At 44.2% G+C, this 26,142-nt stretch overlaps 1 protein-coding gene across 2 annotated transcripts in view; it reads left to right on the top strand.

Moving 5' to 3' along the window:
* Positions 1-26,142, top strand: part of MRPL23 (mitochondrial ribosomal protein L23) — a 233,735-nt gene that overhangs the window by 80,010 nt on the left and 127,583 nt on the right. For both annotated transcript variants that reach the window (XM_021400966.1, XM_021400967.1), the window contains exon 9: positions 21,926-22,147. The gene's annotated coding sequence lies outside the window, so the exon portion shown is untranslated. The remainder of the gene's footprint in view (positions 1-21,925; positions 22,148-26,142) is intronic.

Raw genomic sequence — 26,142 nt, 5'->3', positions numbered from 1 at the left:
GGAGTGTTTTCAGGATATGTAATGAGATTTTGGTGGTGTTATCTGATTGTGCAACTGGAATGCAGTTAAGGTTTTTGTAGAAGGAGAAAATATAAGAGGAGCAGTCTGATTTACAGGTGCTTTTGGCTCTTCTGCACATTTCTTTGGAGTGCACTGGAGTATCTGCATCTGAGCACTTTGTTGCTTGCCAGCTGAGCAAGGGTAACAACTGCAGCTGTGGGGCTGTATGCTTTTACCAAAGCCCCTTTCCTTATAGTCCTCTTTAGCTTTGTGCTAGGAGCTCTAAAGTTTTCCTGGCCTGTCTGGCTCCCCCTCTCATTCCCTTTATGGGACTGAGAAACAAATTCTGCCATTGAAGCTACATGTCAGCTTACTATAAACCTGAGCTTTTCTTAGCTATGCAAGATGAAGGAAAAGGCAGCATGCAACCTGCCAAAAGACAGTGTGAACTGTCTTCAAAGTTTTGACTGTTTCCCCTCACTCAGGAAAACATACAGTATGGAGAGACAAGAGGGAGACATGGATCTCATAAGATAGATCTCCCCTTTGGCTTGGATTATAATAACAAAATGTCTGAGTCACCACATGGTACATTGATATGAAGCAACTGCCTGCAGAAAAACCAAAGCCATGCATTTTTCTGAAAAACGAGGGGGAAAGAAGAAGAAAAAATATTTATTTTCATTCTTTTGGCTAGCCTAATTTTCTTCTATTTCTCATTAACCTTTAGAAAATAAAGCTAGCTTTCCTGAGGGAAAATAGCACTTCTTTGCCTCATCCCGCTTGAGCTGCCCTTCAGCAGCCAAATTTAGCTAAAGCATGCAGTGGTTTCTTGGCCTACTGAGTTGAGTCTTACTTCTGGTCTGCAGGGGACCTGCCTTTAAGTCCCACAAAAGCTATTGCTGAGATTATGGAAAATTGTCTATCACTTGGGCCGGATGCAAAGCCCCCTGGAGGCCACTGGAAATGCCGATGAACTGTGGCATAACCCCCTTGTTCATACTGATTAGATCTCAAGACCACGAAGAGATACTATATCCCTTTAAAAACACAAAGCATGGAGTTCCTCTCTAACCTCAACCTTTGAAGTTGTTTATCTAAGCTCTATACTCCCTAAGGAGAAGGGCATGGGTACCTCCAAAGGTTTGTTTGCTCCAAATTGCATCAAGTGTCCAAAATAACTTCCTTCTATAGGACTTCAGTTTGTCCAGAGGTTGTAACAGGAGTCTAGCTGACTAGCATAGATGTATAGTTTTGTCACCTAGAGGCAAATGCCTAGATGTAGATGGTGGACTGCCTAGATGTATTAGGCATGTCTTACAAATATGAGGGCTTCTGTAAGTGGTTTCCCTTATATTTTACAGATTACAGGTCTCGTTATCTTGTATGTTGACAAAAGAATATGGATTTTGAAACTCTGGTTCCTTTATCTCCAGCTAACCACAGATTTGTGTAATGCATAGCTGGATTTTCATCTTGGGCGATGCAAACTCAGTGGATCAATGCCAGCTGCTCTCACTGGGGCTTCAAGTAGGCTTAAAGCTTTGAAGGCCCATTAGAAATGTGAAGTATAACTGATATTGTATAAAGAAGTGTATATAAGTCTATAGATCCTGCTCCAGATTGCCTATTTAGAGAATTTCTTTTTTCACCAGAGCAAAGCAGTTTGCATTTTGACACGTGCAACCTGGAAAATTGGAAACGTGACATAAAGGTGTATCAAAATAGCTCTTTAGATAGATAATTTGGTACTGTTACTAAGCAACTGTATTAGATTGATGAAAATGTAGTGGGCCATTTCTGTGGAGTCCCTGGCGGAGGCAGTCTAGAACCAGAGGGTGACCTCTGTTAGTTTCAGATCTGACCTTGTCTGTTGGCACTCAGTGCTACTAAAATATATGGCCCATGCGCTTGTAGTACTTAATCCTTTAGACATGTCTCTCAAGTAAATGTTTGCGTGTGATATTTTAGGAATGGTCTACATAGCCAAGCAGAAGACTTGAAGAAACTTTTGGGCTAGTTTGTGGACTAGGGCCATCAGAATCAAGTAGGCTTATAGAGAGGCACCTATAATGATGACTGTACCCATCTTTTCTCAAAGAACAAGGACTAGAGATCATGAGGTCTGTATCAGTGAAACAAAAGTTTTGTCAGAACTTGCAGATCTTCCCTTCTGTGAGGGAACATGGGTTGGAGCTTGATGATCCTTGAGGTCCCTTCCAACCCAAGCCATTCTATGATTCTATGAACCTGAAGGATTTTACAGTGAGGCAAATGTAAAAGAGCTGGCATAAACTATCCCACAGGAAGTTCACCAGACAAGTTTTTCAGGAGCCTTTGTGCTTGCTGGGTAACCATTTTTTCCAGGCTCTGGTTCATCCTATCTGCCTTTCTCCCTCGAATGTTTGCGATCTAGCCTAAACTAATTGTCTGAAGTACCTCTGCAGTCTCTAGAAATGTCAGGTCTTCTCACAGTGTGCTTTGTCCCACACAAAAGGATGCGATGTATCAACCTCCTGTTGCATCTGACTCCTTGTGTTAGCTGCTGTAGGAGTCTGACTAGTTTACACTGGACATCTAGCTTCTGTGCCTTCAAGTAAGATGCAAATTCCTTACCGTGTGCTCAGATCTTACTTAGGGGAGATGAAGAAAGGTGTGAGGAAGAAAAGATGAGGAAAAGGGTCAGTGTCTGTTCAGGGAAGGGTGGATGAACATCTTAGAAACTTGCCTGTCTGTATTTATGTATGTACCTAGCTTGCTTAGGAGGTGAATGTAAGAGTCATTGTAATGTGTTGTAACAACAACTTTATTGGTCATCAAAGTTGCAGGCACAAAACAGATGGTATCATGCCTATAAGCCACTAGATGGTGATCTTTATATATGTTAGCCATGTGCCCAGGTAGGTGAAGATACTACATTTTCTGTAAAAGTTGACCTCCTCCTTCCCAAAAAGATCTCAGTGTGCTTTTAGCAAGAAAAGTAAATGTGGGCCCACTTGGCTGAAACCAAGACAATTTGCTCTTTTGTAGGAGTGGAACTGTCCTTTAGAGATTGAGATTGCCTTTGATCAAAATTTGGAGGGAGGGGAGGTTGGTAATCTGCTCTTGTCCTTCATCTGCACACCTGCAAGTCTTTGGGGGTGGCAGGGTCACCTGCAGTGTGCTAGTGCCTGTCTGTTGGGCTCAGCTGTCTCACCCATGCTCTTTAGAGTCTGGATGTGGTTGGGAATGAATACACTGGCTATGGGCTCACAAATTCAACACCTGGAGGCTTAATGCATTCAGATCTTTTGTTTCAACTTGACTGTGTGGTTACCCTTGGGAAGCAGACAAGGAGCACTGACTTTGTTTTAATCAAAAAAGTAACCATGGCAATATTTGTATTGGAAACCCCACAACAGGGGTGCCTCCATGCTGACGTTTGAACTTGGACATGAGGTTCTGTATGAATCTTGGGCAGGTTCTGACATGGATGTCCTGATCAGACTAATATAGGTTGGAAAGGACCCCTGGAGGTCATCTCCTCCAAGGCCTTTCAGAGCAGGGCCAAGTGAGTCCAGGGCCTTGTCCAGTCCAATTTTGAGCCTCTCTGGGGATGAAGACCTCACAGCCTCTCTGAACTGCCTTTTCTGGTGTTTGACTAACTGTAAATGTGAATTTGTTTTCTTGACATCTAACCAGATTTTGCAACATGCATCATTCAAGCAAAAAAATACCTGTGAGTAATGAGTGCATGATCAGTAGAGAGCCTGTGGTAGAAACTTGAAATTATATTTCAGAATCATCAGTAACTTATTTCTAGAAATGTTAAACTATTGGCCACTCTAATTAGGATCCCAAGGATCTTATTTATCATCAGCCTATACATGGAAGGGTTATTTGTAATGGATGAAATTACTGCAGATTTTCCATGTCTCTTTTCTTATAGCTAGTGTCAAGGTGACAGGGGGTAAGAAGCCCTTGGAGGAGCAGCCGGATCAGTTGAATCCATACCAAATCTTCATAAAGACTTGGGGCAAGGAGGATTGAAGAAAGCTTTGTAGCGTGCAGTGCTATTTGTTACATTTGTCAGTGTTGTTTGCCTTGCCTGGTTCTGGATTGGGCCACGTGGAGAAATGGCTCATTCCTGGGTATAAGACAGCACCAGGAACATAAAGATTCTGTGTGGTTGAAGCGCTTGAGCGTTACTTCACTTCAGCGGAGCAATGCACTGAATAGTTAGTACTTCATGTTCATAGCACTTCACCAGCCCGTCCTACCAAGTACCACCAATGTGTCAGAGCTCAGCCAGGAGAAGAGCTGTGGGGCTGTCTGTCAGGTGAGGTGAGAGCCCTACTCGGGGCTTGTAGCTGTCATATTAAAATCAGTGGTGTTTCTGGGAGGAGAGGGTGATCACTGGAGGACTGCACATCAACCTGCACAACGCCTGACTTCTCCTGGTGGGAAAAATAGCAGAAAGCTGCATGAGCAACCCAAAGAACAGGCTAGTCTGGTCCTTTTAAGGTACATTGCCTGTCTCTATAGGCTTTCCAAATGTATTTATGCCTAGGTCTGTGTATAGGCATCTATAAAGGAGGGCTTGTTAGCCTTTCCCAGGAGCATGCCTGCTGCAGAAAGCTTGCGTCTCCCTTCCCCATGCTAAGATGACTAACCTCATTCCAGTGAGATCACGGTCAACGTGACCAGAGAAGATGTAGCATAGCCAGACCTATTCTGGAAGGTGAGGCCAGAGCCCCGGCCAGCATCCAGGACCCATCTGTGTGAGGAGGGCTCTCACATGCTCGTGCAGGCTTGGATCAAGCTGCATTTAGTTTGTGCCCTGTGATGTAAACACAAAACATTTGAAACTTTGGAGCACCACCCAGTTGTGACTCTGCATTTTCTCCCATACTGTCAAAGCAAAATACTTGAGAAAGGCATTAGCTTAACTAGAAACTGTCCTGAGCTGAGTGGGAGCGTGATTCCCAGAGCCAACTGAAAGGCAGATCTGAGCTGTGCCGGCCCAGAGCATTACCCACTACCTCTCTATCTGGACCTTCCTGCTATCTTCTTGCTCCTGGAATGAGGATGCCAAGAGGTGACAAGGCTGGGGCTGTTGTTTCCTAGACCCTGTGTTTTTTCTCTCATAATTCTTGAGAGAGGTAAACAGCTGTGCTTTGCCAGCCTCATTAGAGGTGTTTGCAGATGCATTTACACTGGGGATGGTGACTGTGCCTGCTGCAAGCTGCTCTGCTCCATGGGGGACCCCCAGAGATGGCTCCTGACACCTTGGTCCCAACCCCATCCCTTCCTCTTTGTGCTCTCGCTCTGCTTCGCGCTCCCTCCATCTCTGACTGACACACACGCTCACACACACAGCGTGTCTCCACACACACCCCTCTCTGTTTTTCTTTCCTTTTTGGCTTCCTCTCGCTGTATTGTTTTAAGTTGGTGGCTGGGCTGGTCGCCAGTTTAAATTTCATCTGCCTCTCTTCTCCTCCTCCTCCTCCTGCGTTACCCCCTCCTCTCCCTCTCCATCCCCAGAAGTGATACTGTTTACTTTCTCTGCTGCTTTCCCAATGCCTTTGTAGGCACTGCAAGGGATATAATCACCAGCTGTGGAGAGCTTTCTGAAACTCGAACTTATTCCTCAGTGCCCCCAGGCTAGCGACCTCGCTGGTAAAAATAAATGAAGAAATGCAACAATGCTTGTCTTTAAAGACAAGAAAATGTATTTTTCAACATCCCAGGCTGGATCTTGAACAGTCCTGGCTGTTTGCTTCCCTCCCTCATGTGCAGTCATAGGGCTTATATGTCAATGGATGGATATCTAAATGGAGCCAAAAAAAAAAACCAAACCCACAAAAAAGCCCACCCCTAAGAACAGTATTTTTTCCTTCTTTATTTTGTGGTGCTGCTGTTCTGGAAGAGGAAGAAGAGCCCGCTGTGGCAGTGTCAGACTCTGGAGGGCACTTTGCCTGCTGGACAAAGCTTCCACAGCTCTAAGGCAAAGAAAGACTGGAGGATAAAAGTGTTTGCTAGGATCTTGTCTTCCTTTTCTTCTCCTTCCTCTGTGTGTGTGTGTCTCTCCCTTTTGGGGAGGAGGTGAAAGGGAGGTCAAACTGTGCCTACTGACCTCTGCCCCTTGCCCCCTGTGAACCAGAGGGAAGCCTTTGAAGTTGTAAAGTGCCCACAAAAACAGCAAACCAAACACACTGCTGGCTTTTCCCTCCCCTTGTCCCAGCCGCCAGCTGCTTAATGGGAGGTGACAGTACAGAGGCAGCGAGACGGGGGCTCGGCGCGCCGCTCTTCCACCCCGGCCCCAGCGTGCACTTAATTGGCACCGTAAGAAGCCCACACACCTGGCCAAAGGGAGGGGGGCAACGATGGAGGGTGAAAACAAGCCCTTGACCCTCTCTGCCCATGCCACCAGGTCTCCACAGCCCTTGGAGTGGTTGCAGGGTTGGCTGGTGGAGACCTCATCCTGGGAGGCATTGAGTCCAGACGGCTGGAAGGTCACCAAGATGGCTGGGAGGAGGAGGTGGAGGTTCTCCAAGCCGCTGGTGGCCCTGGCGTGGCTCCTGCTGGCAGCTTGTGGGACAGCACCTGCGGCACCCTTGTGGAGTCCCTCCTTCCTCTGCTCCCTCACTGTCGTGGCTGCAGCGGGAGTGTTGGGGTCTGCTGCTCTGTGAGAAGCAGTCAAAAGAAAGTGGAGAACTGCTTGCCTTCTTTCCTTGAAAAGTGGTCTTTTGTTAAAAGCAGACTCAAAGCCAACCACAGGTTGAAGTTTATTATCTCCTGTGGCAGTAGCTAGAGCAGGTATGGTGGTATTTTAGCATTGAATAAGAGGTGAATTTTTTGCTTCCATACTGGCAGCATGGTGCCTATATAATTTTTCTTACTGACTTTGAGGTCTGCATCTTACCACGGCCAAGTGTAGCCTGTGGCCACCCTCAGAGGACAGGGAGGCTGTCTTCATGTCTGCGTGACTTCCTCCATTCCTCCTGTGCAGAAGGTTGTCCCCAGTGCATGAGGATGCTGCGAGCATCCGCCTGCGTGATACAGAGCTGTGAGCCTGTGTCCTCCTTCTTACAAGCTGGTGCCTTCTGTAAGTTGGTATGCTGGTGCTCTGGCAAATTGCTGCTTGTTTTCTTCTTTTTGTTCATGGCCTGGCAGCTCTTTCCTCTTGATGCTGCCTCTGTGGATTCCTGCCCCTGGGACTGGAGAGCCCTTGGTCACCCCAGAGCCTCCTCTAACAGCAAATGAGCTGTGACTTGGGCTTAACTTCATAGGAAGACATCCTGATTTACCAGACCTGGCCTCCAGCCCCGTAAAAAGCCTGACCCTAAGCCTCAGAAGAGCAGCCTGGGCTGAGTGCAGAACAGCAGTCCTTCCCATCTAACCCAGGTGGGTGTGTGCTCGCCTTGAAGCCAGCATGGCCGGGGAGCCCTGTGTGGGCTCAGTAGTTTCTGCTGTCTGTTTCCTGTGCTTAGTGCAGTTTTTACACTTGGATGCTGGGCAGGAAATCCCAGCCCAAATGAAGTCAAACTGAGATTTGTCATTGACTTAGAGGAACCAAGGACTTTGCTGCTTATCTACAATGGCAGCATTCATGGATTCATATAGAATAAAACTCCTCTGGCTCTTGTTCTTCCTACACTTCTGAATGCCCAGATAAGCTCTCTGGGTTCCAGCTGGCATTTCTGATCTCATGCGTCTGGGGCCTGATAAGATGTTACAAAGTCTCGTGTACAAAATCCTGCTTGATTTTACCTCTACTGTTTCTGTATGGTTTTTTATGCTTGCAGAGAATGTGGCTTTCCTGGCTGATAACCTGCCAAGAACGTAGTAGTTAACTATAGCTAATAACTGACAAGCTGCATGGCAATGGCAACTGGTGCTTAATGCATCCAGAGGTGAAACTGCTCTTTTGTAAGTTCAGTTTCAACCATGACTACCTCAAATGTTTATATGGGTTTAGTCAACAACTTTTAGTCTTTCGTAACTCAGAAGAATGTTTTTTGTCTTGTTTCCACTTGTTGTATACTCTGTCTGTAGCACCTCTACAAGAAAGTTGGATTTTAGGAAAAACTTCTTATCCAGTTGAGTGGTTGGGCATTGGAACAGGCTGCCCAGGGAGGTGGTGGAGTCGCCGTCCCTGAAGGTGTTCGAGAAACATGGAGACGTGGCATTGAGGGGCATGGGCAGTATTGGTGGTAGGTGGACAGTTGGACCTGATGATTTTAGTGGTCATTTCCAACCTTAATGATTCTATCTATATGTCTGTTATTCTAAGATTAGACTGTATTTTCTGGCCTAGGTGAGCTTTTACTCTCTCTCCTACTGAGACCAGCGCTGTACTTTATATGCATGTCTAGTGATAAAGATTGATTACCCTTCTTCGATCTTTCGTATATGCCAGACTTCACCAATGTTCAAATAAGTAAATAAAATGTCATGCTTGCATGTTGGAGTAGCAGAGCTGTGGCGAGGCAGCATCAGATTCCCCATCTGACATTCTCCGTACATTTCCCCTGGGTTCATACCCTGCTTGCTACGTAGTGGTTTCCGGGGTTTGCCGTCATTGTGTAATGTTTGCTGTTTAGCGAGGGGCTTGAGTCAGGCTGCCAAAGTGCTGAGAGTGGACAAGGAAGTGGAGAAGGCACCTCAGGGGGGTGGCTGGACCACATAAGTAGAACAGGAACTAGGTTCCTACCCTCTGGGCCATGAATCATGTTCAAAAAACATCTGCCTGCCTTTGGAGCTTGCAGGGGGTCTGAGTTTTCAATTTGGACCTCTCAGTAAGGCCTATAGTGTGAAATAGTGTGAGATACCTCTAAGCGATTGCTTGGGCACCCATTGGATAAGGCCCTGCTCAGTGCCCTGGTTTGCAATTTGGTGTAGCACCTCAGAGAACTTGCTCTGTGCTTTTGTTCTGTGCCAGCGTCTCAAGGCTCAACACCTCCCTCTGGTTCAGTCCACATGGTTCCACACAGTACCTCCTCCATTTGCTGCCCTCCTTCACCAAGGCTTTTAGTCAGCTCTTTGTGAAGTACTGTCTTCTTGGTAGTCCACATAATAAATAGAATTGATGTAAAAACTCTGCCTTTCTACATTAGGAGATATGTCAGCTGAAATGCCCAGACCATCTCACTGATGCAATGACCAGCATCTCTTGATTCCAAAAGACTGCAAACAGTCTTTCTCTTCTTTTTTGATACCTGTGAAGTTTTTGGGAAATGAAAGACGGGCCCCCAAACCCTCTCTGTTCTTCTTAGTTTCTCTGGAGACATCCTGTAGTGTCCTACAGATGGCGGGATGCCTAGCAAAATGTTCCAACATCATCCTAAAACATGAAGGCCATATGTTTGGGCAGGCTCTGTGCTGAGCCATGGTGTAAAGGCATTTTGTCATGATATTATTTTAGCAGGTGTTTTTCAGCTGCTTCTCGCTTCCCACTTTAGTGCATATGTTGTCACGAGAACATAACTGGTGAGACATTGTCAACACATAATATGAATGCAAGAATTTCCAAACACCAGAAGATTCATCCTGGACTAATGTGACCCAGGTAAACAATTATCTGGTTGTCTATTTGCCCCATCTGATACTCCATCTTTGGGGTTGTTAGGCTCAGTGCCGTCATGCTACTGTGTAATTTGTTTTCCTCTACGTTTGCAGCTGGAATCCACACAAAAAAAAAAAAGCAGATTTATTTCTGCCTTGGATTTTCTCCTGTGGATGACAATGAAATCATAATCACCAGCTTTGAGAAACAGATTTATTAAGCACTAGATTTCTCTCTTCCTTTTTGTTATTTGCATCACCATCGAAGAGTTGGGTTGTAGTTGTGGCAGAGAGAGCACTTATATTTCAGTGTGTAGCACAGGAACTCATGTACATTCACAAGCTTTGCAAGGCCCAGGACTCACAGGACTCATAGGAATGAGCATGGCACTGGGATGCAATGGCTGTGTTGTTTTTGTTGTCCTTGCTTTTAAAGGGCAGCTAGGCTTCTGCTACCTGGCATCCATCAGCACGTAATACAGTCAAACAAGTCTTCTATGAAAAGTAGGTTTCCATTTCAAGGTTTCACTGAAAATAGCTTTAGCTTATAGGCACAACAGGGGCTCAGTGCTGGACGTGGCCCCTTCGGTGTGCCGTTCATCCCGTAGCAGGCACTGAGCCCTAGCTCCCTTCTAGGGGGGACCTGAGCAGGCCTGAGTCCTGTTGTCGCAGAGACATTTACATATAGGCTGAAACAAGCCATCAAGGATTATTCCTGGAGTGATTAGGGACAAGTTCTAACAAGCCTTCATAATAATGCAGACTATTTAAAGCTTCTGAGGGCTGGGATCGTGTGGCAAAGGGCAGGGTAAATGAAAACAGGGTATTTTCTGGTGCCATGGACATGCTAAAACGGGAGGTGGGGAATGTCTGTGGGTCTGTGGGGGGAGTTGATTGGAAGGAGGGGAACATTATAATAATAGTTAGCATTTATATAATGCTTCATGTATTTAAAACACTAGGCAAACAGTGACTGGAGAGGAACTGGAATGCACCGTGTGATGCCCAAGGGAGAGCTTTTTTTTTTTTTTTTTTTTAATTTGGTATTGATCTAGGGTAACAAGTAGCTCCAGCTAGGGAAGCAGCATGGCTTGCCTGGCATGTGCATGAGTGTCACTTGCTGCAGCAGGGCCAGAGGATGCAGGAAGAAAGGGGCTTGGCTGTGGTGAGTAGAGTGTTCCGTGGGGAACAGTGGGGAGTCTGGCTCTGGCAGGCCTTCTCGTGTGCCCTTGTGAGCACGTGAGAATGCTGCAGTGCCATTTAAGGTTCCTTGAAGTGCCTGAGCATTGCCCTTGGTTCATGGCTAGTTTGGCAAAACATGGGCAAATAGGTGCTATGATCAGCAGTGGTGACTTCTTGTCCAGAGGGATCAAGGCCAGTTTGAAAGGGTTCAGTGTCATGTGGGAAGACGCATTTCCCTATAGCCATGACATGACAAGGTGAGAACAATTGCAAGCTGTACAGTGCAGGCCTACAAGTACAGTCCTGGCACTGTTTGTGGCCTCTTACACTTTTGTTAGAAGGCTTTTTGTATTGTGGCTGATGGACCCCTGTGGGTGTCTTGATTCCAGGACGCATGGAAGCAGGTGCATCATCTTTAGAAATAAATTGAGGTTGTGTATGTTGGTGACTGAAGTGACAGGGAAGATGGGAGGAATCCAGAAACATTTTTTGTTTGTAGCTTTCTTGCTGAATAAAAAAGAGATTATTCTTTTCTTGTGTTGAAGGAAGCACGTGGAGTTCCGGAGCGAATATTTAACAAATAAACAAGTTTATGTCAAGGCAGAATCTCATTTCAAATAGAAAATTCAGATTTCCTTCAGCAAAACAAAATGGCTTGATTTTTGCCCCCTCTTACTTATATTCTGTCAGGAAAAAAAACAAAAAAAACAAAAAACAAATCACTAGAAACAGCAGGATTGCAGTGATTTCTTTGCTCCACTCTAAAAACATATTGCTCATGCAAGATGTCTCCTTGAAACATTTCCTTTAGGGCTCATCCTGGGCATCTCTCTGAGTGCACCGTTCTTTTTTCATGCAGAACGCCTAACTGGGTTTGTGCTACGCCCACTTCCAAGATCCTTCTTTTATTTTTGATTTTTGTTTTTTAAAGAAAGAACAAGTCAAGGACTGCAGAAGGAGCTGGGAAATCTGGCTGGCACTTTCTCAGTCCCACTTCTTCCAAAAAGGAGGAGAAAACATCTTTTTGATCATCTGTTTATAGCTTCCATTTCCAACATGCCTACAGAAGGGAAATGGCCGGACTGTGTGTGAGCTGCTCTGGTGCGTAGGTTGAAAGTTCCTGTATCCCATATTCATAGATTTACAGTCTATCTTGCGTATTCTTCCTGAGTGATGGCCAGTTGCTACTTTATGTAGTGTTTCCTTTTCTGGTGCAGGCTTTTTTGCAACATTTTGCTCTCTCTGCTGACTCTTGATTCAGAAATATCTTCCTCTCTCTAAATGGAAAGGCTTGTCTGGGTTCCACAGAACTTCTGGAATGTTCTTCCTCATGGTCTTCAAGAACTGTGCTGAGCACTTCTGTTTTCCTTACTTACTGCATCAAAATGGACTACATGCCTTGCATTCTGCGGTGCCAGAGGTGGGAAGAGCCAACCCGTGCCTTTGTGTACCTTTGTGTGCCAGTTCACTCAGCTGTTAGCTGCATGCAGTGAATCCTTGAGGGCTGCCTCCTCCTGCCTTCCTCTGTGTGCTCCATTCTTCAAACCCACCCATGCAGCTTTGAAGCCTCATAAGACACGCCTTTGTCTTGCTGGCAGACTTGGCTCAGGTTGCAAATGTCACCCCAAGGAGTCAAAGTGAGTCACTGCACATGCACGTGTATCTCCAGAGCATTTTCCGTGCAACGTGATGAAGTCATTGACAAAAAGTGTCATGAATCACTGGGGCTACTGGGCGAGGAAGGCTCAGGCTGTGAAATCAACTTGTGTAATCATCTATAATGACAGGAATATAGAACAAATTAATAACGGGAATTGGCATATTCTTTGCATTCACTTTGCCCCAGTTAACCCAAGAATATTTTGTTCATGCTGATGGCAGACATACTAATCTATGGCTTCTGAGGGGGAAGCGTATGGGTCTATGCCAATGACTGGCTACAGGCAGGTAAACAGTGAGCAGGAAGACCTCCTCATGTTAACTCTACTCTCAATCTCCCCCATTTCTTCCTTGTTTGCGTCAATTCCTTAATCTGTGTTCCCCTTCTCTTTCACCCTCTCCTCATACCCCCCGTTTTCATCCTGTTTCCTCTCCCCTTTGTTCTGCACAGAAAATAGCTGTGATGGATAGTTTTCTCCTTTGCCGGCCAAAATTCTGCGCGCTCTTCCTGTAAATAGTTCAATATCATCATGAGACAGCATTCATTTGTTAGCATTTTTCTTCATTGAATGAGCAGCGTGTTCTTATGTTTGTTTCTTCTGGGAGGTTTTTCTTGATGTTTTTAGTGTCTTAGTCTTTTATTAGTATTTCTTCTTGCCAATGTTTTGCTGTGGAGTGCCGCCTGGTCTTACTATGAATGTTTTGGTATGAGGCTGAGAGAATTCATATTTCTGGGCAATTCATTCCCTTGGTATGCACTTTGGGCAAGACCCTGTCTCCATGAATATGCCAAAGGCAGACATTCTCTTTATTCCTGTGAGGAGGAGGACTGGACCTTGCTTCTGCCCCCACAGAGGATTGCTTTGCCCCATGCATGTCCTCTGAGATGTTTGCCCATTAAAATGCCCAAAGAAGAGCAAAAAATAGGTAGCCAGTATGCTGAATTGTCTAGCGTACTACACCTGGGCTGTGTTTGACCTGTGCATATCTATAGGTAGCAAAAATATTTCTTGGGTGGGTAGGATGTGTGAAGGAAGGCAGGAGCAATTCAGATCACATTCTGAGAGTATTTCCTGCAAGTAATTCAAAAGTGCTTTTGGACAGCACTCCTAAAAAGTTCTGTTTTCTGATTTGACAGTAAAAAATGCAAGCAAGGCAAACATTGGAAACAATCTCAAAGAAGAAATGGAAAAAGTCTCAGAAGTTCCAATTTTAAGACATAAATGAAAATGTTTTGTTCATTTAAATATTCTTTATTACTCCTCCACCTTCTTGTTTGCTTTCAATCTGTTTGGCCGTGAAAAATGGAGGGAGCAGAGGAAGAATGAAGGAAAAAAAAGTGAAAACCAAAGCTGAAAATATTTTCTTTTTTATTTTTTTTTTAACTGAAAAGTTATAAAAATTTGAGGGAGGGGAGAGGAAAATGCTCATAAATTAATTTTCTTTTGAAGAAAAAACACTGTTCGTTTAAAGAAAAACACTGTTTTGACCAATTCTGCTCTTGTTTGAGCAATTCCATGCATGGAGAAAGAAGTCTGGTTTCAGAATTCAAGTTCTGGATCCATGGTTTGGCTCAACGCCTCTTTTTAAATGCAAGTGTAGGTAAACATATATGCGCTAGAACAGTTCCTGTAGAATAATGAGGCTATTTATTTGGAATAGTCCTTTTTCCCCACCTACTTATGGTGTGTTTAACTTTCAGTGACTAACTGGAATGATGATTAAGACCTCTGTTTGGGCAGCAACCGCTTGTCTTCAGGGGTAGTCCAACTTCCATCTCCACCATAAATAGCTATATACAATTTGCCACGTTTCTTCGAAGAAGTTTTTTGGACCGTCTTAACCAGATTTTCCAGGAATCTTTTCTCCCTCATACTTGGAAGGCGTTACGAAGCAGTGCCTTTCTCTTTCCATCCTTGTAACGCATCCCAAGGGCCCAGATGAATGGCTAGGTCCAATGATTCAACACTGAACATAAGCACAGCTAAGTAACATCAAAGGGAGGAGGGGGTGGAAAAAAAGGGTCTGTGACTGGGAGACACGTTGTGGGACACTGTGGCCTCATTCATGTGCGCTTTGTTGTGGTGTCTCTTCCTAGACTGCTTTGGCTTGGAGGTAAAGGAGGAATCCTTTGTCCATGCAGTGCCAGTGTGTTGGGCTGCCATTCAGGAGACCTGAACTGAGGGTCTGAGGGGAGAAAGAAGCTGAAGGACCTGTGGATCTTGAGCATGTCTGTATGTGATCAAACAGGTCAGAGGAGCATCTTCTTTGGAGGCCCTCAAATAATTGTCCTCTCCTCAACAATTCTTGACTAATAATGCATTTCTTTCTTTCCCAGTGGGGTGCACTGTGCCATTTCTCAACAATGCAGATTTTTTTTTCTATTGAAATGCTATGGGGTTTCAGTTTTTTTAAATTAAAAACGGAATGTTTTTGAAAATATTTCTTCCCACATGAACATTTCTGGTGACTTGCAAAATCTTTTTTGTTAAATGTCAGTAGTAGATTGTTAACCCGTTTCAAGAAACTTCCTCCTATTAAAAATGGCTGATGTTCTAAACTCTTTTGGGAACTGCTTCTTCCCCCTTCCCTCACTGAAAAATGATCTCAGACTTGTGTTTCTTCCCTTTTCTTTCCTAGCTTTCTCTTTGTGTCTCCATAATTTTTTCCCCATTCCTGCACAGCACTTAACCTTGGTAAGGGCGATATTTCTGAACGTGGAAAGTAACAGAAATGGCACAAGTAGTTTAGCTAGGATTAAAGAAGTGATTTAAGCCCGGCCTGATCTATAAGGATAAGTTTTCTGGAACCAAAAGCTGTCATATTCCTGCAGATTTCCCAAGCCCTCCTGTATAATTTAATAGCTTGGTAAGCCCAATGTACAGTTCTACATGCACTTCCAAACGGATCTCATTTTCTAATAAATTCCAAATTATTCTTGCCGACTCTTGGGTTTCTTGTCTATTAGATTTTATTATAGGACTTTTTACATAATGGGAGAACACAAACAGGAGACTTGGAGCCACAATTTCAAGGCTCTTTGTTCTAGGGTTGGGAAATCAGTTTCCAGATGTTGACCATGTTGGCGGTTTTTCATTCTTTTTTTTCTTCTCTTTTTCCTTTGTGTGTGTGTGTGTATGTCTTTCTTTCTCTTTTCGCCAAGAGTAAGAGAGGGAAATTAAGATGATGAATGAAATAATGAAAATAATAAAATAACAATGGTCAAAATCCCCTTTGTTCATGAGTCATGACTCAGCTGAGGGCAGCAGCAGGACTGCTCTGTGAATCTGCTCTGATGTCAACAGCAGACATCACTATACGGACACATTTAGGTACCTTTGATGAAAGAGGTGGAGTCTGAGGGATGCATAGAGAAGTTTGTTAAGGACTTAGAAGGATTTTTGGGTCCGTGTTCTCTCCCACGCTCTGATTTCTTTGCACTGCTCTGGAAAGACAACTAATCTCCCCAGCTGAGGGTTCTCCCAGCATGGGGTAGTCCACAGATGGCAAAGCTGGCTTCTAAATTAACTTCCCACAGCAGAGGGTATAGAGGGGGTGGGCCATCGGCAGCGGACGGAGGGAGAGAACTGCTGTGAGAATGACTCCCAAAATCAGGAGTGAACCTTTCCTGTGCCAACAGTGTTCAGGCTATGGGGTGAACACATATGCATGTGAACAAAGCTGCCTCCTTTTCTCCCTCCTCCTTCTGTCCTCTTCAAGGGAAAACTCGCAGCCTACAGGACCCCACAGAAGTCACACTATATTCCTGCTGATCGCAGTCCACATGACCAGTCACTGAAAGAGACCCCCAGTCTCCCTATTGTAGAAAGACCCAAGGCTAGAGATGTCTGCAGTACAGAACTCAAGCCTTCTGTCAGGGTTGCCTGAGTGAGAACAGTAGGATTAAGATATATTAATGTTGTACGTGCTGCTGCATCTATCGAGGCAATCTAGTTCCAGTCAGTGCCATCATTTCCATTGTTTTGCAGACATCCGTTTCATTCCAGAGTGGGGAAGGACACCAAATGAGTTTCTTGTTAGTTATCTGTTAGAAGAGCTTTAGCCAGAGATCTCTAGGAGTGAATTGTGAGTCAGGGAGCTGAAAGAGAGGATTTAAGTATGATGGGGAGAGGAAGATTTGCTTTGTTTCCCTAATCCTTCCATGTGCAGATGCTTCCATGGTGAATACTGAGTCCCCTTGAACGGTTTGGTGTCAACTGTGTAGACAGCCTGGACAGATGCTGAAGGAAAAGGAAGGAGGGGAAGGGGGACTCAGCTCTGCTAGCTCTGTGTGTTTTTTTCCCTCTCAAATCACTGCTTTCAAGTTGTGGACACATCTGGAAGTAACAGCAAACACGTGTAGACTGTGGTTTTGGAGGAGAGGAGATTAGATTCATATGCAAGGGAGGGTGCTGTCCCTGTCCTGACAGCATGACCTTGGAGGCAATTGGAGACAAACTGGAGGTAGAGGAAGAATACCCGAGATCAAAGAGAGATCTCCATCCATCTCTGCCATCCCCACTGGAGGACCTGGGAGGTTATTCTTGAGTGTAATGGACATGCACAGAAGTTGTAACGCATGACTCACTCTGGTGGTTATAATGAGATTTGCACCCCCTACTTAGATGACAGATGAGACACAAGGCTCAAGTTGGGTGGGTGATGGATGCTCAAAATAATCCTGACTGTGTCTTTACAGCTGTGGTTGCAGTTAGGATATCCATCATAGCCTGGGAATCATAGACTCTTCTACCTAAACTGGACATTTAAGAGTACGATCACAAATAAAGTACAGCTTTGAGCCCCTTTTCTGGCTGTAAAAACTGTTGGTTTGCAGAGCTGGGAGGTATCAGGTAGCTTTGATATATTGTTAGGTTTTTGCATTAGTCCTTTACAGGTTTGGGTTTCAAGGGGTGAAATGAGATTCTGGCCATGGACCAGACTGATGACGTGTCTACCTTTACACCAGTTTTATGCTACTATCCATCTTCATGGTGTGTGAGATACTTTCAAATTTAACAGTGGGGTAAATTCCGTGCTGGAGTCCACAGAAGCCCTTGTGCTGCTTCTGGGGATTTCAAACTCTCTGTTTTGAGAATAGTTTTATTATTAGGCTCATTTATTTATTTATCTGTTTATGTAATATTCTCTGTAGGCTGGCTTATTTCAAGAGGCCTCGTAAAGATTGGCATTTTTTTGGATAGTGAAGGAGTGTGGTTTGCCTCTTCTTATGGCAAAAACCTTGAACGAGGAAGTTTTTCTGGTGTTTTCTGCTGATTAGCCTGATAGATTAACAAGTGGACAGAAGATGGTGTTTGACCTTTCCATGGTAATCTTTTCTTGGGTGCAGGTACGCACTGTCTTGTGATATGATGGACAAGTGCCATGGAATGAAGGAAAAATTTTCCAATGAACGTCTTGAAATAGCAAGCATATGCTTTTGGGTTTGATATCTTAGTACCTTGGGGAACAAAGAGGAACCCAATTCTTGCTGTGTCAATGTCTGTGTTTTTTTGAGCATTCTTTCCTTTTACGTTGTTTCCTTCTGACTTCACAATGCTGTGAGAGAAGTCAAAATAGCAAGAGAAGCAGAAGTGGCAGTTCACAAGATCTCTGCTGATTTCCAGCTAAATCTCTGTGCCTGGTGTTTCTTACTGCATAGGCACTTCTAAAGAGTCAGTACCAGCAAACGGGAAGCTCTGTACATGGAGTTTGGCAATATGTAGGCAGGGCTGACTCTGCATTTTCATTCCAAAGGATGAGCTGACTCCTGGAACAAGGTTACTGTGACTTTCAACAGTTTTTGTCATAATTAGACCTTGAAAACTAGAGAGGCAGAGATGCCTAGTTTCCTCTACTCTGTCTTGGTGGTGCAGTAGCCAGAGGAAAGATGGGTGATGCCTGCAGATGTACGTAGGAAGGAACAACACATCTGTCAACAGAAATCAGGAGACAGTTGACCAAAGATATACGTGCTGCATAGGCCCCCCCAGAGCTGCAGCCCAAAGGGAATCATCTGCATTTCATTTTTCTCATTTGTATCCATTCAGGACACATTTGCTGAGGAACGGAATGGAGAATAATTTCTCAAAGGAACTACTATTCGCTAAATCATACGAAGCAGGACTCAGTCCATGTCAGTGAGCAACCCAGTTTGGTCTTTGAGCATCTTCAGCCTTTTTATCTTAGAGCTGAATAGCTCCAATTGCATGGCAAGATGGAATGCTTGAATGAATGAAGAGGAAAAAGGAGAAACAATAACCTAAACCAAACACTTATATTGAAAACAGGACCCAGGGAAAAGCAAGCAACTGCTGGCTATATGTAAGCCATCTCTTTCTCTCCTGGCATTTTCTTTCATCCATGAGACAATGCAGGAATGAAACAGGAGCATGTTTCAGATTGCAGACAGCATGTTGGCAGATGTATGAATTTAGGTATCAGAGATGACATGGCTAGTCTCATCATACAAATGTTTCTGCGAGCTCACTTTCACAAGTAGACTTCCGGTAGTTTGGTCAAGCAAGGAAAGTGAGTACAACTGTAACTCCATCAACAGTGCAACTGTGCACAGCTTGGATGGGATAATTGTCCTAGCAAGCAAATCCTAGATGCTGTATTACCCAGCAGAAAAATCAGTAAGCAGTAGCACTGCTTTAAAAAGAGAAAGAAGAGAGAGAGAGAGAGAGAGAGAGAGAGAGAGAGAGAGAGAAAAGCCCCAAACTCAAAAAACAATCAACTAATTGTATTTTAAAAGAGAATCAAATTTGACTTCTGCACAACCAGCTGTGACATCCATCTGCTTTTCTCCTTCGCAGCTTGTCTAAAGCTGTTGAAGGTATGGATGAGAAATCCACGTGGTGGTTTAAAATTCAACATTTGAAATGTGCCTTGAAATAAGAATTCAGCTGGGCAGCATCACTGTGGTTGTAAAAAACATCGTTTCTTTAGCCTCAATAATGGGAAGACCAAAACCTCAGTACATGTGTTTCAGTAACCGACTGTTATTTAACAACTACTCACAGTCTTATTTAATCCTCAAGTGCTAATAGACGAGTGGCGACATGGTTGTTTAAAAATACAGTCTTTCATGAAAAATATTTTCTGAGGTTTGTAAGTTAACAAACAAATGTATCTAATGGGTCATAAATAATATATCTAGGCAAACAACAAAAGAAATAAAAGCAATGCATAGGCCAAATACCACCTCTGGTTATATTGTGTAAGCCAATGGAGAAGATAAGTGTAAATGAGAACAAGACTTAGTCCTATAATTGTAAATATATAGGTTCATAGAGAGCTTAGACCACAAAAAAGTGACTGAAACCATCAAGCTACTGACTCTGTGCCAGATACCTTGGGGCTGAACTTCACATCCACTGTGATGTGTTCTTTAGGGAGCAACTCAAAGGAAGAAACATACCTCCATCCTGAAAACCCCTGCTTTGAGCTGGGCCAGCTGCCCAAAAGTGGTGTGCTATATCACAGCATCTCTGTCTATCCCACCACATTTGTCCTCCCACAGTTTTTCTTGATCCTTTGCCTCTTTTCTTCCTCCCTTCAATGCATTGGCTCTCTCCTGGTCTTGAACCTACTGGGATGAGGGCATGGCTGCCTTTGAACTTGAGGGGAGTTCTCCCATCTGTTGTGTTGGCATTTTGTGCACAAGGCACCCATAGCCTTCATGCCAGTGGAGCATGTTAGCAAACCGTACTTCCTCTGCTTGTTAGGATGCTTGAAGTTTGGATCCCCAAAGCCATAACCTTTGCTTGTTTGGCTCATCGCAGTGGTAGGAAAAAATTTGTGGTGCTACTCCCTTGAAGGCTAATGCTGGCAATGAAAGGAAATTCCTGGATTTGAATGCTATTTACTTATTTATTTACTTTTGCATTCAACAGTGGGAAAATATTTTCATCTTCCTCCTTGTCATGCCAAGCCGCTTTCTTCATCACAGTGGGCACCAGATTGCAGAACTGGACTGCAATAATTTCTTCTTGCCCTGACTTGTCCCGGATGTCTCCTGGTTCTCCATGAAATGCTGGAAGAAGATCCCCAAGGGTTTTGTTCGGAAGAAACGGGCACCCTCATTTAGGGACAGGGTTTAGTGAGCAATGTTGGTGATAGATGGTTGAACAAGGAAATCTGAGAGGTCTTTTCCATCCTTAATAATTCTATAATTCTTCAAGGTCACCCTTTACAACCGTCTCATTTCTCTTATCACCTTGGGACACAGGAACAGTGTTCTGGCCTGCTGCATGCCGCCTGCAAGGCTGTCAGTGCCCGTGTTGCCTCTGAATGGAAAGGGCATGCCCTGCCACCCGTCTCCTCACGCTGCCTTCTGCTTTATCCTGTCTATGAACTCCTGACCTGGGTTGCTCCCTCTCCTTGCCCAGCTCCCCTCCCTCTTCCAGCTCGAAGACTGTCTCGTGTTTCTTGGAATCTGGCAGCGCAAGGCCTTCTTGTTGATTGGTATAAACAATCTTAAAGGTCACATTTTTCCCCCCCTGTGGAGGGAGAGGGGGTGGGGAGGGGGGTGTCTAAAATAAAAGGCTTCTCTCAAATTAACAACCACAATGATGTAAACATGGAAGCCGGAGGGAGCTGTTCACCAGCAATGTGAGCTGTGCCAGAGGAGCCTCTCGGGGCTTTCTTAGGAAAGAAAATGTGGGCACAAGATGTGGCATGCTCTTGTGGCTTGCTGGGAGGGAGAGGTCGAGGTGCTGGGGGCCGATGACAATCATGCCTTGCTCGGATGGTGATATCTGATTTGAGCAGCTGTGTGAGTGCCAGGGCTAGTGCTGGACAGCCTGCTAAGCTGGAGAAGAATGCAGGAGGCCCGATGGCTTTACGCTGAGCCCTGGGCTGAGGGACAGCTGGTGGCATTCCCTTGGCTGGACGCTGGGTGCGATCCAGCTCCTAAACCAGGTCGGCCACCTTTGAGGGCTTCGGTGGGAATTGGGTCAGGGCCCTGTCTGGGGAGAGACTGGTGGAGAACAAACAGAAAGCTAACAGAGGTGTTCAGCCACCACTCAGGACCTATATCTGCTTTTTGGCTGAATTGCAGCCAGACCTCCATGTGAGGGGTTTGCTCACTTGGCTTTCTGAGTTCAAGTGCAGCAGGGAATTGAGTTCTTGCTTAACCTGGTTGTGCCAGGAAAACCCCTCATGGATGTACCCTATGCTGGATGAGAACACTTCAACCAGCTTAGCTTCATCTTGGAAGATTAAAATGCAAAAGGGCAAGGCCTCTTGTTATATGTTCATGATTTGCCTAGTGTCTAAAAGACTTTATGGGTTTAATTCTTCCTGACTCAGTGCAGTTTGAGAGTTGCTGAGACTGCCATGTGCTGAGCTGCCTCTCAACTCCTCTCTGCCAGTGTGTCCCATGAGAGCAGGAGCGACATGGGACATGGCTGTTGCTTCCTTTCTCAGGCTGCAGAACTAAGCAGGCCAAAGACCTACAGTTTATAACTGCCCCATATTTTCAGCAAACCCAGGGAAAAGCCTGTATCCCAACAAACTTGTCTGTCACTTACAGGTTTACATGAGTTCAAGGGGAGACGTTCATCAGTGAGAAATACACAGAGATTAAGAACATAGTGATTGCAGTATTTGCAAGAAGTTGGTGAGCAAAAATTGTTGGAAGAGAACACCAGAGGAAAGCACCAAATACCTCTGCTGAATTTTATTCCTCCTTGAGTGTCAATTGCGGCTGCTGTTGGAGACAAGATACTGAATTGTGAACTTTCAGCCTGTTCTGGTAAGGCCACTCTTTATTTTTTATATCTACATCAGCTTTTTGTGTCCTGATGCCATCTGTGAAGGAGATAGCAGGACACAACTTCTTGTTGTGTGCGTTAGTGGGCATGTTCCTAACTCCATGGCTTTGGAAGTTGGGTGTAGACATACCAGGCCAGATATAATTCCAGCATCCAAAAGCTGTGAGGATTTTGTGTATTTTCTTACCCAGTTTCCTAAGGAAATGAGCTTTGTATAAATGTATTCTGTATGAACTTGTACTCCTGCTTGTATATCTGTTCCTCCATCTCCCTCCTCAGGACTTTTCAACTGATTTCAACCTAATGTGGAAAAGGGGTAGAGATCTCATAGATAATCCATTTCCAACACATAGCATGAAAATTTGGAACTGATGAGGAGAGATGCAATTAGAGGGCATGAATCTTACCACCTAGTCACAAAAAGTCATGCAAGGACATCATCTTATGTATAGCCTCAATGATGGGAAAAGCTTGTTGGATCCATCAAGTATGTTGGATGCCAAGTTTCATTAGTTCTCCTGCTTTCTCTTCTTTGTTCTACCTTCATAGGCCCCTACTTAGCCAGGTTCAGGCCTCGAATGGAAACAAAGTCTCAGTAACAGCAGGAAAACATTAATTTTTGGTTTGTATTACAATAGATTTTAGATGCCCAAGAAGATCGGGATTCTATTGTCTTGGGTATTTTTTGTCGTAGACAAAGTAATAGATAATCCCTGGTCTGCAGTGCTTTAAACATCAGATGTTGGCTGAGAAGGGAAACTAGGTCCTCAGCTCATGTGCTAGGTTAGCAGCCAGAGCTGAGGGCTGGCAGTGAATTCCCTAGTGAGCTAATGCCTCTTGGGCTACATGGTTCCAGCTGCCTCATAGGAACATCCCAAAACCATGCCCCAATTGTAACAGAGCTTGTGATTATGTCGGTGATAACTTCTTTGAATTCTGCAGTTAGTGCTTGCAAAATTGGGTTTTGACCATTTGCCTTCATGTCTGAACTGGAAAATGACTGCTTATGTCCCAACTCTTGCTTCATAGAGTTATTAGATAGTAAACAGTCTGTTTCTGACTTCTGTGAGGCAGGAAAGGAAGAGAGGTGGCAGGCTTGAGAGAGGGTATGTTTGTGTTTCAAATGGTATCTATTGTCTTCTTTGCTGTTCTGTTGCTAAAGGACACCGAATTTCATTCCTGTTCCCAAATGCTGAGAGGCTGAGAGATGAGATCATGCTGTCTGAGGGTCGTTTGCTGATGTATCACCTTTGTTTAAATTCCTTGCATATTATGTTTCATAACAACGAAAGTGTCTGAAAGAACTACTGGTGGTCCAGATTAACTGTGACCACTGAGTTCGTCTCAACATAAGCCTGAAAACTAGGCAAAAATCCTCAAGTTTAAAGTTGTGTTATAACGTCAAGCCTGATAAGGACTTCAGGGAGGTTCACTGAATACTTAGTGAATGGCTGGAGTGGAAGAGCTCCAAAACAACTGAAAAAAAATGACTTATTTGGTCTTCGGCACAAATTCTTCTGAAGTATTATTGCTGAAAATGGCAGTTTTATTTAAATAGAACACTTGAAGGGGAATGATATTTTTCATATGCAATAAACTGTTGTAGGATCTGAAATACTAACCCAAGTCATATAAGCAGCTTCTCAAAGTTTGACTTAGTTCTAGCCAAGACTTCTGAATCATGTTTAATGCTTTCAGAGTCAAGCTCTTGTAAGGTGCTCTAAAGTAAGATCCATAAAATTAGATTTTTCCATGAAAAAGAATGGGGAAGAATTACCAAAGACTGCATTTCTGAAGCACCGGTGTCATTTAATAGGTATGCAGCAAGGAGGACTGGTCTGGGATTTTTCTCCTGAAGGAACTGTTGACTCTGTAGAAGAAGGAAAATCTTTGTGCCCAAATGATATGAACCCTTGTATTGTTTTGGCCATTACTTTAGTCTTCAGTTTCTAACAGTCATGAGAGCTGGTATTTTCTGTGATACATCCCATCACATGAAATACTTCATCTTCCTGTTTCCACAGGAAATCTTCGGCCAAAATGTGATTCTTCCCTAACTGCACTAATATTGTCTGAGTGGCAGGGGTAGATCTATTTTTGGTAAAACTCAGATTGTCACGGATTAGCTTTTCTGCCATAGTGAAGTGGGAAGCAGACTGGAGAAGGCTGCAATGCATATTTTCATAAGAAATGTTATGCTCAGGGGGAAGGTTGGATCCACAGGATACGGAGGCAAGGCGGATCACTTCCCCTATGGCAAAGTTTTCTCTTTTTTGGAAAGTGTCCCTCCCCTGTGTCCTAGCAGGACTTGGGTCATGGTCCAAATTCCATCCTGTCCCTCTGCTTCCTGCCCTTTCACCCATCACCAGAGTGATAAAACACTAGTCCAAAAGCGTTGCGGAACTAATTGCTCCTCTATACTTTGAAAAATAAAAAGTAACGTTACAATAGCTGGTTTTGTACAAAAGCTTGTTTTGTTCGTTCATCCTATGGACTGGGAATTTCAAAGAGGCCATGCTGTTGTAAGCTGCCCAGCATCTCAAGAGAAATATTTTGGGCTCTGTTGAAAATCCCCGCTTCAGTCCTTAGATTTTGTTTTTGCATAGGCTGCTGTTTAGCAACATGAGAAATAGTTTCAGACTGTCAAGTTTGTCCCAGCAAAAATGTCCCTCAAGGAATGGATCTTTCAGATTTAGGTCTTTAGATTGATAGGCTCAAGCTGAGACGTTGGGCTGCTGGCTTCACAGGAGAAGAGGAAAGTGCCCCTAGGAAGAGGTCACCCCCTAGATACAAAGGATAATCCATCCAGCTGTGGATTTTCTGGCATTTTTGAATTATCTGATGTTGGTCGCTGTTAGAGGCGGGGTATTGAGTTAGAAACATAGTGATTTTCTGCAGTTTGGTTGTTTTAATGTTCCCCTGCATCTAGAATTCTTTAGAGAGTGCTCTATTTGTGGATTCAGTAGGAAAAGTTGTTTTGTGTGACATTTCTGCTCACAGATAAGGTGAATTGTTGTGGAACTATTACTGTGGCTGTGATCATCTACTTAAAGAGAGGTGGCAGGGTCAGCAATATCAATTGGTCCAATAAAAGATACTACCTTTGCCATCAAACCTTACTTCATTTAATAAACCAAGGTACTCCTAGGGCAAGTTAAACAACAAATAATGATAAGCCTAGAAAAAATAACTTGGTGTGCATGTTTAAGCTCACATAAGGAGAAATTTACCCTTTAGGCTGCTGAATGCTGGGGAGGAGAAGAAACTGGCTATTCTGGTGGCAATGTTTGGTAGACTTCAGGGTAAGAATGCTGATTTGAGAGAGGGGTTTTAATTGGCAGGATGTGAATGTAGTGACGTGCATGTACAAAGGCACATTTTCTGGTTGCTTTCCCTGCACTACCACCCTTCCCAGCCTATCCCATGTTCTTCTCCTAGGATTGTGCTTTCAGGGTTGGATAGCTAAAGGTTTAGAGATGCAAGAAATGAAGGAATCTCAAGAAATGATGAAAGTGGTTGAAGGGTCAAGCTGGAGTGTAGAAGCGTGTTCATGTTCTGCTTCCCGTATCATAGAGAGGAGGTTAGGGAGAGCTTTCTCTCATTTCGACTTCTGTGCTCTTCAAACATAAGGCAGTGCTCCTGTTTCCCTGAGATAACTGCTTAGATATGCACAGGTGTCTTGTGGGCATTGAAAGTCTCCTGGATTTCTTTTTCAGACAGCTAGACAACATTGAAGAGCTTTCTCTTGAAGTTCATTGTGTCATCCTGGGCAACTGGCTGTAGGTGACTCTGATGAGTAGAGGTTGGACAAGGTGATTTCTGGAGGTCCCTTCCCACCTCAAGCATGATGCTATCTCCTAACTTAGTGTGTTTCTAAGCCTGCAGTGGGTTAATCTGGAGACTGGAAGCAGTGCATCTCCAGCAGTACACCAGAATTAGCTTGTATTAATCTTTTGGTCATCTTTGTAGCTCATTT

The sequence above is a fragment of the Numida meleagris genome, chromosome 6 (assembly GCF_002078875.1).
Source record: "Numida meleagris isolate 19003 breed g44 Domestic line chromosome 6, NumMel1.0, whole genome shotgun sequence".
Taxonomy (NCBI): Eukaryota; Metazoa; Chordata; class Aves; order Galliformes; family Numididae; genus Numida; species Numida meleagris.
The sequence above is the reverse complement of the archived record's forward strand: the minus strand, read 5'-3'. Positions and strand labels throughout refer to the sequence as shown.